A 15,927-nucleotide genomic window follows, 5' to 3' on the forward strand; every position below is an offset into this window, starting at 1 on the left:
AACACAACAACCTGAAGTTATAATCAGAAACCCAATCATAATTCTTTGTAATATACAGAGACTTTTAGCAGCTCTAAAGTATTAGCACAGTACAGGAGCTAAACTGTTTAATGACTTTAAAAAGCTGTTCTACACCACCTACTGTCACACAAATGAGCAGAAGCTAAGTGCACCTGCAATCAACTAACACCTTTGCAGAAAAGTTAAGACACTTCTACATGTTGTACAGCAAAGTGTCTTAACAGCTTTCAAAGCTGTCAGAAAGTTGCCGATTGAACTATGTGATAGTTGACATCTGTTGCTACACAAAGCACACTAACATGACAGGTGACTAAGAATCTCAGTACAAGTCAAATGCAGCTATGCTTGTACTATAGCAAACACAGCAAGCTAGTTACACTGCAAATTCAGGTAAAAATACAACCTTTCTAAAATAAGAGACAGAATTGTAATCATTTTTATTAAATCATAATTGTAGCAGTGAATTGATACACACAGTTTAGTAGAAAAGGAAACAAACCACTGTAATATTTCTCATTATTTGCATGCAGTATACATTTTTAGCAATCCTTCATCCCCAAGGTACATAAATTGCTGAATTCCTGCCATCCCTTAAAAGTCACTCCTCCTCCCCTGTATTGTTCTCACAAATTCCATTTACGGGTAGTTTGCTCCCCTTCCTTTCATAAAATCATCCAGTTCTTTTATCTAACAGTACTTCAGTCACAGATGGTTTAGATTTTGGATTCCATTTTCTAGTAATTGTGTTTTAGGTAGCCAATAGCATTAAACATTATAAAGTCTTACTATCCCTAGGCAATTTTGATCCCCTGCCCCAGTTGAAGACTCATTTCCTTAGTTACAACTCCTCCAAAAGTACTCTGCAGTGAGTTTTTAAAATTTACCAACTCTTTATACTTCCCAAGTATCTCTCTTTCCCATCACACTTCCACCATTTACTGTCCACCAGGGGAAAAAAATCCTTTGATGTCTGCCTGGAATATAAAAATACTTGTGCAAACAAAAATTCTGAACCTTTTGGACTTGGTTGAATACTTCATAGAGTCATACAGATGTCCTCCTATTGTTCCTTTGTAAAATGTCTTTCTCGTCTTGCTTCCTAATCTTTTCCAACCCTCTGATTCTTCCTGCAATATTTAATATGGAAAATATCATTATGGAATTAATAATGAAGGACGAATGGTAACCTACAAACTCTCGACTCAAGCCAGTTTGGATTTTTCAAGGGCAGATCCTGCCTACTTAACCTGGCTGACTTATTCGAGAAAGTTAAGGAAGCAATGGTTGAGGGTAAATCATTACACACTGAATATCCAGACTTCGCAAAGCTGTTCAACACCATTGTACACTCGCGTATGGAAGATAGGGATGTAATCTTTGTGTGCTACACATGTGAACACCACCTAACAGTTAAGCATTTTCAAAGAGAAAATAAAAAGGTTGGACGTCAGGCTGAAATCAAGAACAGTTTATCGAATTTGTCAGAATATAAGGATTTAGGCATTAGAATTTGTAATAATTTTAAATTTAGATCCCCTCCAGAAAAATTAAAACCAAAATGTACAAAGTTGTAGCATTAATTTTTAAGAACTTTGTTTAAAGGAATACAGAATTATTTACTGCATGTGTTCGACCTATTACTGAATATGACTTTTTGCATATACAAAATGGGGTTTATTAATTTCAGAAGGAATAAAGAGGAAATTTACAAAGAGTATTTCTGGGTAGAAAAATCCATAATCAAGCTAGATTGGAGGTTTTAGTTTTTTTTTTTCCTGGGAGTTACAGGTTTATGCATAGGAAAGTTGTCTTTAGCTTATCGAGCATTAAGGAATGAGGAGCTCTGATTCTTACTTAACCCTAAGCTTATAAATTATATTCAAATTACTAGGGGGTTTAAATATTGGTTGAAAATTGGAAGACATAGAAATGTTGCTACAGAAAAGTCTCAACACATCCTATTGTATGTATGTATATAGAATAAAGTCCCTCTATTAATTACACAGTATGAATCACTATATCTACTTAACAAAAATCTTAATAAGTGGGTTGATATTAAGATTTACACATTTATATTGGAGTCTGCATTCTGATTTGCATTTCCAACACAGTTTTTTTTTTATTGAAAAAAATAATCCCCTTCTACAATATTAATCAATAAAGAAATTATTTTTTTTATATATTGAGATTTATAAAAGGAAAGAAGAAAGAGAAAAGGGGTTAAGTGCAGCAAAGAATATAAAAAAGTGGTCAGATGTAGACAGCAGAATGACAACGGAAAGATGGGTCCATAGGTCTACTGGGAGTGAAAATCTGACCTCAAGTGCTTACAATATGAGGCAAGAAAGATTTAAAGCTGTAGAATAAATGCTGTGCACTCCTAGAGGCTGCTTATGCTTCCATGGGAACCTGCATACCAGGACTTGCATCCTCTCCAAGTATTACGCTGCTTTCTGGTATCCCAGCTATAGAGGATACGGTCATGCTAGCTGTGATTAAGAGGAGGATGCCACAATCTCTTTCTGCATGGAAAGGGATGCAAGCAGTTACAATTTTATTTTTGATGACTGCCTCTTCTCCTGTAAGGTGATCATACTTTTACTTGGATCTAGTCATGAACATCAAAATCTTTAACCAGGGAAATGGACATGAACCAAGTCTTTAATTATACTAACAGACAACCACGGCTTGGTTGGCATTTTGTTCTCTAGTCTGTGAATTCCCAGAAGTTCATTTCTAGCTTAGCTAAACCTAGCAAATGTAATGTTTAATGTCTGTATATATGAGTATGTGATATGTTCTTGGGATACGCTGCCTTCTTAGCCTTTGTATCCATAAACCTTGCTGATTATTACAGGTTCATAGGCAAGTACTAGGCCAGCTGCCTTGGTCATTTTAGGCCTAGCCAATTTCTCGTTCTGCTTGAATTAACCTATCCCATTTGGTTAGAGAGTGGCCTTACCCATCATACGGTTAATAATTATATATTATGCCTAATGAGAATAACTCATCATATCACAGACAACATAAAGGTACAAATGCATGGAATAAAGCATTTAGGCACTCTGTCCATTAGTAGTACAGGGGCAGTTCAGGCATACATTTTCTGCTTCTCATCCACAGACACATGTTGTGCTTGAATATAGAATAAGCTTTGTTTTATGTGGATGGATATGTCTACTTTGGAAGATAATTAATTTTTAATGAAGAAAAACTATAAAAACAGTGAAATAAGAAAGACCAACAGCACAGAAGGCACCATGATTATGCTCTGAATCCAGGAAAATGACAGCTTTGTTAAACACCTTTCTGATGTTATAAAAAGGCGCGCTTAAAGTTAAGCACTTATCATTGTTAACCTCTCTTTTTACATAAGACCATAACAGCAGGCAGAACAGCAAGCATAAGCAAAAACAGCTTTAAAAGCTATTCTACACTTCACATGGTCACACAAAACTGAGCACAGTGAAATGTCTAACAGCTTTTAAAGTCACACACTCTTGGCTTCTGGACGCAGTCTGTGTGGGGCAGTAAAGTTCTTTATGGCTTTAAAAGCTGTAAAACACTTCACCGCTACACCTTTTCCCCTGTATTTCTTGTCACTGAAGCTCCTCATGCACAATCAACTGTCAATATGTTACAGCGGCAATCCGTAAGCTATCACTGTAATTGTCACTTAACCAACACAACTTTCTTTATTAACAATGACTTGAAAGACAGCTTTAAGGCAAAGAGATGCCGAAGCTCTTCTACCTGCTCAGGCCTCAGAATGCAGCACACAAGAAACCATACTTGCCAGCACTGTCTACTGAGTTTTGCCAGGCAGCAGCTAACTCCTCCTTATGCTAGACCTCACTGAAAACAACTCTTTACTTATTTATTAACTGAGTAAAACATCATGGCACCCTTTTTTAGTCATGTCCTGGGTCAAGGACAGAGAGATATGCATGCGACAAACAAATAAAAATCATCAAAACGGCTTAAGGCTCTCTCATACATCAGTTCAGCGTACTAAATTTCAGTTAAAGTACTAAAATCGAGTAAAGAAGCAACAAATGGCATTACTTGCAGACTATTTAATCAAATTCAATGCCTGTAGATACTCAGAAATCTATAGACAACTTTGGGAATTAATGGTCTTAGCAACCACGTCATCTTTAGCAGATTAATAATAAGAGAAATATGAAAAAGCAAATGCATCAGGCAACCGGTTATTTGGAAACTTGAAGCTAGATGAAATGAAACAATTCTGACATGACAAGTTGCTCCAAAGAGAGGCCACTGACTGACACCCATTCTCTGAGTATTCTACTCATGACCCCTGATGGACACTAGGAAGGAGGGGAGAAACTGGTCTACAACAGGGGCAGGGACTTCTGAGGGATTATGCCATCCTGAAAAAAAGCTGACAGACTGGAGTAAAGTTCCACTGCATGCCCTGTTCACACTTGGGTAAATAAAGGCATGCACATGGGAGAAATTACAGGGTAAAGCAAAGCCCATCTGTCAGTTGCCAGGATGACAGCCTATACATGGCTATGTTCTTACTCACTATGTTTGGCAAGCATGGTGGAACAAAAGTGCTTCAAAGTAAAAGGAGTGATGCAGGGATTTAGAACACAGCGTATGTTAAAAAAGTTATGTACTTACCATAACGGTCCACCTGTGTTGTCCATTTTCATTCTTCAATGGATGGGTTCAGATCCGATCCATGGATCCCACTCGTCAGACTTGGTAGTTGCTGAAGCTCTTGGCAACCAATAACTCCCGAACTTCTCCATTACCCATAATGCACTGACCCTAAATTACCTCAGATCTTGTTTGCTGATTTTTACCATAAAGGAAGTATTTCCATGCATAAATAAGGAGATATAAAACTGCATGTAGTGAATACAGAAAAAAAATACCTGGATCTCAATATAAAGGGCAATGCTGTCCCTTTACAACTCATTCTTCCAGGAGTTTGTAAATAGAAAGGATGGAGGTTGGTAGGTGGGAATTTGAGGAAGAATGAAAATGGACCGCACAGATGGAACATTATGTACACAACTTTACCTGATGTTGTCAATTTTCATTCTATTCTCATCTAATGGGACAGAGTCCCCAGCTACCTAAAATTCCAGACAGACCCTAAAGGAGGATATTCCTGAGCACAGATGAACCAGATGATGCTCTACCTCTGTAGACCAGATCCTGCAATGAGTAACAAAGTACTGCTGCACATATGTCGTCCATGGACATTCTGGAAAAGAAAACTGATGGCGCTGCCACAGATCCAATTGAATGAGCTCATACCGGTTGTGGTAAGGTAATACACAATTTTTAAATGAGATACAATCAGTTAACCATCTGACTAAACTTACTTTCGCAAATGGTTTGCCCAATTTTAAGTCTGCAAAGGAACAAACAACTTTTCTGTTGCTCTTATGTTTTTTATTCTATCCAAGTAAAAACGTAATTGTCTACAAACATCCAACTGTAACAAGTATTCACCTTTGTTAGCAAAACTGGGGAAGAACACTGTCAAATTAATGGCTTGACTAATATTCGATTCTGACGCCAACTTGGGAAGGAAGGAGGCATTACTCTATCCTTGTGAAAAATCAAGTATGGAGGTTATGAAGACAATGCTCGACTTTCTGAAATTCATCTAGCAGATGCAACGGCTACTAGAAAAAAAAAGTTTTCCGAGTGAGACATTTATGGTCCCATTCAGCTACTGGTTCAAAGGGGGAATGTACAACTGCCTGCAGTACCAGACTAAAGGTCCCACAGGGGAGTAGGGTCCTTAAAGGGAGGTGTTACAGAGTGCCCTGCATGAAATCTCTACACAATTAAAAGAGGCTACTGAGGAACTCTCAAATCCAATGTGAAAATTTGATATCATTACCAACTGAACTTTAAATGGTTGAGGAACTAAAAAAAAGTCTGTATCTGAGCTCAAAAAGGTTCAGCATGATTTTGATGTGCTATGTTGGGATGGAGCATGCCCGTCGGGTGAGACAGGATATCTGGAGTCAGATCAATAATCCAAGGTTGATGAAGTAAGTGAGGCCTAAGGAAGGGAAAACAAATCTGTTGAAGCAACTATGGCGCAATGAGGATGACCTTGCTCTTCAACATGGCAATGAGGATGACCTCGCTCTTCAATGTGGCAGCTTTTTGCAGGAAGTTTTTAATTAATGGGATTGGTGAGTAAGCATAATGTAGACTGGGGGCCAAACATGAAATAAAGCATCCCTCGGAGACTCTGGAAAAATGTAGAACAAGATGCTGGTACAGGCACGCCACAGTAAAACACGGCTTGAACAGGAAAAAGTTTTATTGCAAGTCCAACAACACACAATTCCAAAACATTACACAAATCCAAGATGTTACAGTAAGACTGGAAATCAGTTAAGCGCTTACATCTGTATAATGTACAGACTTCATCAGAACTGAGATTCCATTTTTGTAAACCAAATCCCTTGGAGACTCCCCTGTGGGGGGGATTAGGGCAAAGTAGCTGCTGCATTTTTTTGTTTGGGGAGAAGCAAAATATTGCAGCAATGCTGGCCCAATCAACAAAAATATTTCAGTCACATTCTTGTTGACAGACCACTCATGAGTTAGAAGAATGCACCTGTTCAGTTTGTCTGCCATCACACTGAACTTCCCCAGAATGTGCATTGCTATAGGAAAGAAGTTGGATGAGATCGCCCATTGCCACACACTGAGCACTTCGACACAAGGGATAAGATCTGGTCCCTCCAAGTTTGATGACGTACAAAATTACTGTCCATCTGAATTGCAACTGTCCTTGAAGGGAGCGCATTCTGGAAGGCCTGCAATGCTAAAAGCACTGCTCTCATCTCTAGGACACTGACATGCAAGCTGGTCTCCTTCAGGGGACCGACTGCCTTGCATGGTTTTCCCCAGGAAATGCCCTCCACCCAAACTGTGAAGCATCTATGGTCACTACGGCTTTGAGTTGAGGGGGTATGAACAGAGAGCCTAGTAGAACCTGATCTGACTGAAACCACCACCTGAGATTTCTCTTGCATATCAGAGTGATTCATATCAGAGTTGACATGGGTTGGTAAAGAATCGACCACTGTGTTGCTAGCATCCACAGGAGAATCCTCATTTAAAATATGAATAAAGGTACTAGTGTTACTGCTGCAGATACTGATCCTAGAGCTTGAAGGACCAAGCGGGTTGAAGTCTTGGTACTGCAGATTATTTTCCTGACCTGTGATCTTAGTTTGAAATTTTGAGTTGGTTCTAGTTGAGACTTGTAGTTTATGGTTATCCTCATATGAGAACATGTCCCAAGAACCTGATCTCTTGCCCTTATTAACTGATGCCTGGTTGGGGCAGTAATGAGCCAGTCATCTAGATATGGAAACACCCGAAATCCTTGCAGTCTCAAGTGAACTGCTACTACTGCCATACATTTGAACACCCTAGGGGCTGTGGCGAGAAGAAAAGGCAGAACTCTGAATTGGTAATATCCGTCTCCCAGCCAGACGTGCAAGCACTTTCTGGATCATATGTTCATCTTTATGTTATAGTACGCATCCTGAAGGTCTATCGAGCACATCCAGTCTTCCTTGTCCAGAAAAGGGAAAATGGACTTAACCGTGACCATCCAAAAATTGGTTTGTCAAACTGACTTGTTCAAGCTGCTGAGATCCAAAGTTGGTCTCCAGTCCCCTGTTTTCTTTGGCTCTAAAAAGAACCCAGAGTACATTCCAGATTCTATTTTATCTGGCAGGACCTCTTAGATAACTCTTTATAGCACCTTTCGTATTTGAAATGCTGCTGCTTCTCTCTGAATGGGTGGAACATCAGGGATTTTTCTTGAGATGGAAGGAAAAAGGATATTATATAATCTCTGGAAATAATCCTCTCCCCCTATGTCTAGCCAGGCTCTCTAGTGCAGGGATAAATTGACCCACGATTGCCTCCAGAGGTGGGTAATCTGGCCTCCTTTCAGAAGTGCTGGTGGGGTCCATCAAAAAAGGAATCTCTGGTTTTCCGGGCCACCTCTGCCTCAGGGTGGCATCAACAGTTGGCATTCCCCCTTCAGCCTCTGGAGGGGAAAGTTCCACTATGTGTGCCCTGGGAAAGGACCATGGGATTTCCTGAACCACATCATTTGACCACCTTGTTGATTCCTAGAGAACTATTTTTGAGGGGTCAAAAACATATGCCCATGGCAGACATGGTTTTTCGATCCTTCTCACACCTGGATAATGTGTTCTGCACTTTGGGGCCAAACGAGGATGTACTGTCAAAAGAAGCACTGATGAACGAAGGCTTGAAGGGCTATGCAAAATCATATAAGCGCATCTAGGCATGTCTCCTGACAGACCTTTGGTTACATGTGAAATAAGCCCCATAGATGAATTTGAAATAGATTGGAGGGTAGCCAACTGAGAAGTCACGGATTGACTGGACCTCTGCAGAAACAGATCCCGAGATGATATTTGAGAGTTCCTTAATCAATTCCCTCTGTAACCTTGCAAAATGTACCAAATAATTCAGTGACCTTAAGACAAAGGTCACTGAAGCATAGACACTTTCCAAACCAGTCCATTGACCTAGACTCCTTGTTAGGGGGATGTTCAGTGGAACTCTCTTTGGCAAGATCCTTTTTGGTGGCCACCACCACAACCATGGCATCAACAGGTACCCCTTTTCCCCAAAACTGCTTATCCGAAGGTGGTGCCATAATCTTGCCTGGTCTCCTGGGTATGGGTTCAACTGTATCAGGTTCTATTCATGCCTACTGAGAGACCAATTCCATAAGCTCATCAGTGGGCAGAGAAACCCAGGAGGTAGACAGGCCAGTACTGAAAGCCTCCAGGAATAACAACTCTTAGGATGAACGGTTAATGGGCATCCAACCACCTCTCTGTTTTAGGATTTAAAGGATGTCTCCAAATGAGACATCTTCAGGAGGTGATAGTGGGTACCCTTCACTTTCATCAAAGTCCGTATCCTCCATGAAGGACTTCTGGAGAATCCAAGTGGTTCCTCTTGCACTTCTTCCTAGGGACCTCTTCAGTGGGATGTTCTGGGGAGGTATCAGAAGAAACAGAAATACCCTGCTAGGACACCTGTAGTCTCGGACTGGCTGTCCCTGTGGTAAAGAGTGATGAGGCTCCAAGTGCAGAGACATCAGGGTAGAAAGATGAAGATCCGAGGGAACTGGATCTGTCTTGTCTGCTGGGGCAGAAAGCACCCTCTTTACAACCTCAAATGCTGATTGTCCTGGTACCTGGGGTGGGAAGTTTGTATAATGGTTAAAGTGTTTACCTTACAGACAGTGCAGGGTTTGAGTCTTACATGAGGTAATTCACAATTGGCTAGGCTTACAATGGTCCACATGGGAAGTTAGCCTACTACTAATCTATGAATCTAAGAGCCTATGAGAGAGAAGACCTCTGCTGAAAAAAAGACAAGCTTCTGGACCAGAGCCCTCCCCCACCCTGAAAGCAATCTCCCAGAGGAGGAAGCTAAAGCCAAACTATCCAATGCCAAAGCCCCATGGTGCAGAAATGGCTCTGACAACTTCAGTGTTGACTGCAACACCTGGGAGCAGACAGGAAAGCTACAGTTCACAGCCCTCCGGATCTGAATAAACAGGAGCACTCAGAGTAAATTTTGGATCTGAAGATATTCTGGTCTTCGATCTTCAAACAGAAAAAGCTGGTCAGCTCAGATCCAAGGACTCGGAGTCAAAGGAATCAGAGGAGGAAGTGGGGGTGTAATCAAAGGACAGACCTCCTGACACAAAAGTGTAGGAGCTGATAAGACACCAGGTCTGACTCTGTGTTGAGAGAACCTTTCACACCACCCTCTCTATTGTCTTCCTCCATCCAAACTTCTGGAAGAATGAGTCGAAAGTTGGGAAGGGGACCTGGATCAGTGATGCTCCAAAAATGGTGAGGGCACTCAAAGGCACTGGATCAATGGACTGTGAATATCTTGTCCCGAGTAGCAAAATACGGCTGAATGTAGTCAGAGCTTGTAACTTTTTTCCGCTGGATCTAAAGAAGTCAGGTCCATCAATTTTTTTTCTTTTTCTTTGGATCCGAGGGTGAGGTCAGATCTGGCTTGGATCTTTTCCTAGACCGTTCCAAGACATGGCTGGATGATGTGGATAGTCTGGAAGAAAAAAGGCTTCAAATCTACTTTTGGTGGATTCAGCCCCACATACTACCTCTCTGAAAGCAGAAGGGAGCAAACCTTTCAATATAAATTTGTTCTTAAGTCTCAACCAAGGCCCTTGGATTAAAGCCATGACATACTGAGCAACCCTCCTGTAAATGCAAATACCCAAGGCAGTAAACCCACAAAGTGTGGGCATCAGACATCGGAACCTTGTACCCACATTTAATGCACATTTTAAAACAGCAGGGCCTTTTTCTGATATTATACTACCAAAATATAAAGACAAAACTGTTTATATACAATGAAAGAAAGAAAAACTGCCAATAATGGTAATAAAAACACAACACTAAAATGTAGAAAGGAAAAACTTACTAATGATAGTGAGAGAGGGAATACAAAAACTATACGACAGATAAAGAAGGGAAAAATACCAACTATGGTAACAGAAGATTTAGTCTTTTAAGGGTAAGGGGAAACATATACAGAATTATAAATATATGGAAATATTAGAGGACATAATAGTGATAACAATTACTTATCTAAAGCTTGAGAGCGAGGGCGACCATGTCTTTCACACAAAGTGGCAAATGAGACCTGGTGCAATTTAGGATTGGTGCATTACGGGTAAGGGAGAAGCTCAGAGTTTTTGGTTGCCATGAGCTTTTGCAACAGACAAAGTCATCTGAACCCATCAGTTGAAGTTAGAATGAAAACTGACAACATCAGATCAAATCTCACAGTGGTTCAACTGAATGGCTGTTTATGTTGGTCACTCTGTGTGGGGAGATGAAAACTAGTCATGTTATCAAATAAATGCTGTTAAGTTACAATTGGCAGGATTGTAGTATTAAAAGTTGCGAGAGCATTATGATTGCTGGAGATTTGAAAAAAGAACATGGAAAAGTTGACTTTGGAAGTAGTAATGGAAGGTGGGGCTGATTTTATAGTTGTAGAACAATCTAGAAATAAAAATGATAAAGGTGGCTAAGAGGCATCTATAAAATGACACGAGTATGTTAGAAATGACAATGTACGACTTAAGGCAATTTACCAAGGCTGTCAATTCAATACACAAATCAAGTGGAAACTTACTAAACTGATAACTGCAAAGTACTGAAGGGGTAACGTGAAGGTATGCTGTCGTGAAAATAAAAAGTTGGTGAAGTTTGAAGGAAGGCAGTTGTAAGACATGGCCACAAATAAACACTGGATAACAATTAGTTTTACTGGAAGACAAGGCAATAAGCAGAAATTTAAAAACAGGATGGCATTCCAAATTGTAATGAGGATGCAGATGGTTTTGATTTTGTTCAAGTTATGATACCTCCAGATGGAACTTACTGAGAAGTTCTGCTGTAAAGTGAAGGCTTTTAAGTTGCATTTACTAGACTCTAAATGGAAATATGGTAAACCTAGGACAATTCTGGTTCAGCTTCTTTTCTCTTACAAAAATAAATGAGTACTGTGGCAACTGGGAGAAAGATGCACACTGAAACATTGATCTGTTTTCCCCCCCACAGGACATTTTTTCTGACATCACATCAGAGATCTCCATTTACTGAAGTGATTAAAGTAATTGGCCAATGTTTCTACATACATAATAGCATATGACAAGTGCCACAATGCATTTTCCTGCTTGCCCTTCCTTATTTTCCGGACAGTTTTTTAATAAAAAGTTTCATAACCTTTTTATTAAACCACAGCCCCAAAACATTCAGCTTCTCCAACTGTGTCATGTAATAATGACATGTATGGTACGTCCACAGATTTTAACAAGGTACCCTTGAGCATGTGTAGTGGTGCACCTGTGGAAGAAATGGATGCTTTATGCAAATGTCACAGAGGTTAAACTTTCCAATTTTTCCTCAGTGATGTCAATGCAAGGAAACCACATATTTTAAAATAATTTTTATACATTAAAGGAGATGACAAAATTGTTTTGAGATGGGGAAAAGAACAGTTCGACAGTTTGCTGTGAAGCTACGGTAAGTTTTGGAATATCAGAAAATTTGATTCCCAGTTAGACAGAGCATTTTCTGTGTGTCGACATGCGTGAATGGGCATTCCTTCGTTGAAGGTTGTGTGTTAGGCCCAGCAAGCCAGCACATAAAAATCTACTGCCAATCATTAGCGGACCGGAGTTCCGCTGTGGCAACCCCTAACCGGGAAAAGCCGAAAGACACAAACAAACATTTTAGACAACAGAAGATTAAAAATAAATTCAAATTTCCAGCGTTTCAAAAAGTTTTTTTTTTAAACCACAACTGCTCACTAATGTGAAGTTAATATTCGACAGAAATACACAGCTATCACCACATCAAATTATGCAACATATGGATATTGAAATCTAAAAGTCCCATTAAGACTGGAGAAGTTCTGCATTCAGCGAACTGATCAAAGTTCACTCAAGAAAAGATTACTGTTTATGTATTTTGTGGCTATGATAATGAAAGATAAGTGCTGCTACCATCTGAAGGTTGTAATTCCCAATGAGAAAAGTATCAAAACCAAAACTGGACACAACCACCACGATATTATAAAACCAGTGTTTAATATCGAAGTAAAACAAAATAAGCGCTTTCACATGCTACACAGGCATACTTCTTCAGATTTCACAAACACATTTTCAAACAGTTCTCAAGTACTAACTGCACAGCCAGATAATTGAATAATAGATTCAATAATTAATTGATTAAACAAACAGTATTTTTAAGGCAACCAGCTCCTAGCTGAGAGTCAGATAAAAAGTAAATCACATATAATGAAATATGTGCATGTATTCTGAATACAAAAGATACAATATAATAAAGTAATAAATAACTGAATAAAAATTGGTTTGAAATAATGATGATTTAAACAAAGCACACTTTACAACATCATACTACACTAACTGATATAAAAAAGTATATAAAAGTATATAAAATATATCCAGACACTATTTACTAAAATACATGCACTGACGTACATCTAAACCCAGGGCATAAATTATTTAGGTCCTTAGGCATATCCAGCGCTTATAATTCATTACCTCTTAGAACCTTAGTGGATGGAATATTAATAATATGAATATAATATACAATATAAAAATATGTATATATATATTTGAATCCAAAAATACATCTAAATGCGTGCATCCAGTATTGGTTTAATGCTAATAGACTGGTTGAGCCCTGGTTCTACATGTGCTCTCATTCTAAAGATCCATTCAAGCTCAACAGATTCCAAGTGGTTTAGATTACTACCCCCTCATTTATTCTGCAGTATCATCTGTAACACCCTGAACCTAAAAGTATGACCTACATGTAAACTAACATGTCTGGCCAGAGCGTTGTGTGTGTTCATTTTCCTGATATCATATGCATGATTGTATATTCTGTCTTTTAACCTCCTCGCTGTCATGCCCACATAAAACCCTGTACATTTTGTACATGTAGCTAAATAAATTAGGTTATTACTATCGCAGGTAGCATAAAACTTAGGTTTAAATTCAAACTTCATGGTAGGGTGGACAAAACATTGTTCAAATGTTATATATCTACACATGTTGCATTTCATACAACTAAAAGTACCCATTTTATTTATATTTAATCTATTGATTCTATCTTTTCTGTGTTCCTTGCATAATAGCCTCTTTAAATTCTTACTATTTCTAGAGTTGAAACTTGGTTTATGTCCCAATATATTCAACGTTTTAGCATCTATGGTGAGTACACTCCTATGTTTGCTTATGTCCACCACTTTCCTGTTGTCATTAGTGTATCTCGTACTAAATGGGGTTATAATATCATAACTCCCTCGATCTATTATTCGCATGATTCCTGGTAATTTTAGTATTCTTATTTATATTATCCATAATGGAGCATCTAACTTTATCATAGAATCACTATACCCCCTGTCTAAAAACAGGGTGTGTAAATCATCAAGCTGCCTCTGTAGGTCAGGATTCTCTTTACATAACCTATATATTCTGACAAACTGTCCTTTTACCACATTAGGAAAGACATGTCTAGGGTGCATGCTACTATAACATAAAAGTGTATTCTTCCAGCAAGGTTTTCTGTATAGACTCGTGGAGAGACCACCATCCATCATCCTGGTTATTTTAACATCCAGGAAACATACTTCTCTTACAGAAATTTCTGAGGTAAATCTCAAAAAATCAGTAGTCGACTCCATTTGTGGCTAATTAACAGTGGCCAGGCAATTTTTACTGAAATAACTGGCTTGATAATTGTGTTTCCGAAATGACAGCCGCACCGTATTAGGACATAATGAGAGATGTGCCATAGCCTTCACAGCTGAGAACCAAAAGAGCAAAAAAAAAAAACAAAAGAAAAAAAAAAGAAAATTATAGTTGACAAAAGCAAGTACTTAAATACTTACGAAAACTGCCTGACAGGATCAACCGCCGCCTACTCTAAATGGCTGATCACATACCCAGTGGTTTGCACCAATGACAGCCCCACCCCCCCTGCACCCCACCCTTCTTACACTGTGTGGTAAAAAGGATGGTTTCATGTGGAGTTACTCCTGAGCTACTAGCTACAATAAGATCAGTACCAAAAAAGGTGTTCTTATTCCCCATAGGGTTACAAGCTGTCCTTCTTTGTGAGAGACTTTGGGCAGTTGTGTCCTGCAAAAAATAAATAAATAAAAATTGGCAAATGTCCTGCGATTTTACGACAAAAAATATTTTCTAAGTTTTCTTTAACTGTTGCAAAAAACAGTTATTTTATATCTGAAACACCTGCGTTATGAAATGGCATAAGCAACACAAATGACATAAGAATGCACTTTTATTTGTGCAAAAAAGTGAAGTTCTGTACTTTGCACTGGCCGTAGGTATTTTTTTCCTGCACAATCTCATGTTTCTACAAAAAACTGTCCCACTTTGGACATTTGTAAAGGTGGCAACCCTAATCCCCCACTGCCGCTATGAATTAGCTTTGAATTCAGAAGCATTCAGTGTTAATTAGCTTTGAGAGGGATTTAACTAATTTCATAATAAAAGTTTCTCTGTGTGTTTTACACTTGGACTGCATGGACTGTGGTGTTGTAAGCTGTAGATACTGCTACAAGCAGAAGTAATTATAAACAAAATTGTTTTTCATTAAAACAGCTAAGTACATTTATTTCAAAAGGGCTTTGGAAATTTACTGGAAAAAATTTGTCCTCATAACCCCTTTTCCACACCATGTTTTCTACATTAAAATCAAAGTATTGTATCAACTGTCACCAACTCTTTCAATTTAATGCCACTCTCCTTCATTCAACAGTCATGCCCGACTGTTGCAGGTCTTCTCACATAATCTAGCTATTTCTTTGCTGGACTCCCTCAGCTCAATACAACACCTTAGAATTAAAAATAAATTTATTTTTTCACTCTATCTTTGTTTTCTGAGCTGTTTTATCACCTCAAAATCACTCACATATGGGATGAGTGTTGGTCACTGTCTTCTGTAACAAGACTGCTATTTTTTCTGGAATCCCCCTCGTTTATGTTGATCTCAGAGGCCGTTTACACTATACTAAGGAGTTCTACAGCTGTAACCAAAAACAGAGCTAAAATGCAGACATTTGTTCAAAGCAGCCTTTTGTAGTCCAACACGAAATGACAGTCCCCTCCGCCCACACTACTTATGCGATGACAAAACTGTCACAGCACTTAGAGGTCCTTGCAGTTCATGTGCGACAGCAGCTAGAGGAAAGGAATGGATTTGAGAATAATTTATATTCCTTGGTGCT

At 38.9% G+C, this 15,927-nt stretch overlaps 1 protein-coding gene across 1 annotated transcript in view; it reads right to left on the bottom strand.

Annotated features, from left to right (window-relative positions):
* LOC122808603 (tumor necrosis factor receptor superfamily member 1A-like) overlaps positions 1-15,927 on the bottom strand; it is a gene marked incomplete in the record, with an annotated part of 609,848 nt that overhangs the window by 389,154 nt on the left and 204,767 nt on the right.

The sequence above is a fragment of the Protopterus annectens genome, chromosome 8.part0 (genome assembly GCF_019279795.1).
Source record: "Protopterus annectens isolate FY-2018-M chromosome 8.part0, PAN1.0, whole genome shotgun sequence".
Classification (NCBI taxonomy): Eukaryota; Metazoa; Chordata; order Ceratodontiformes; family Protopteridae; genus Protopterus; species Protopterus annectens.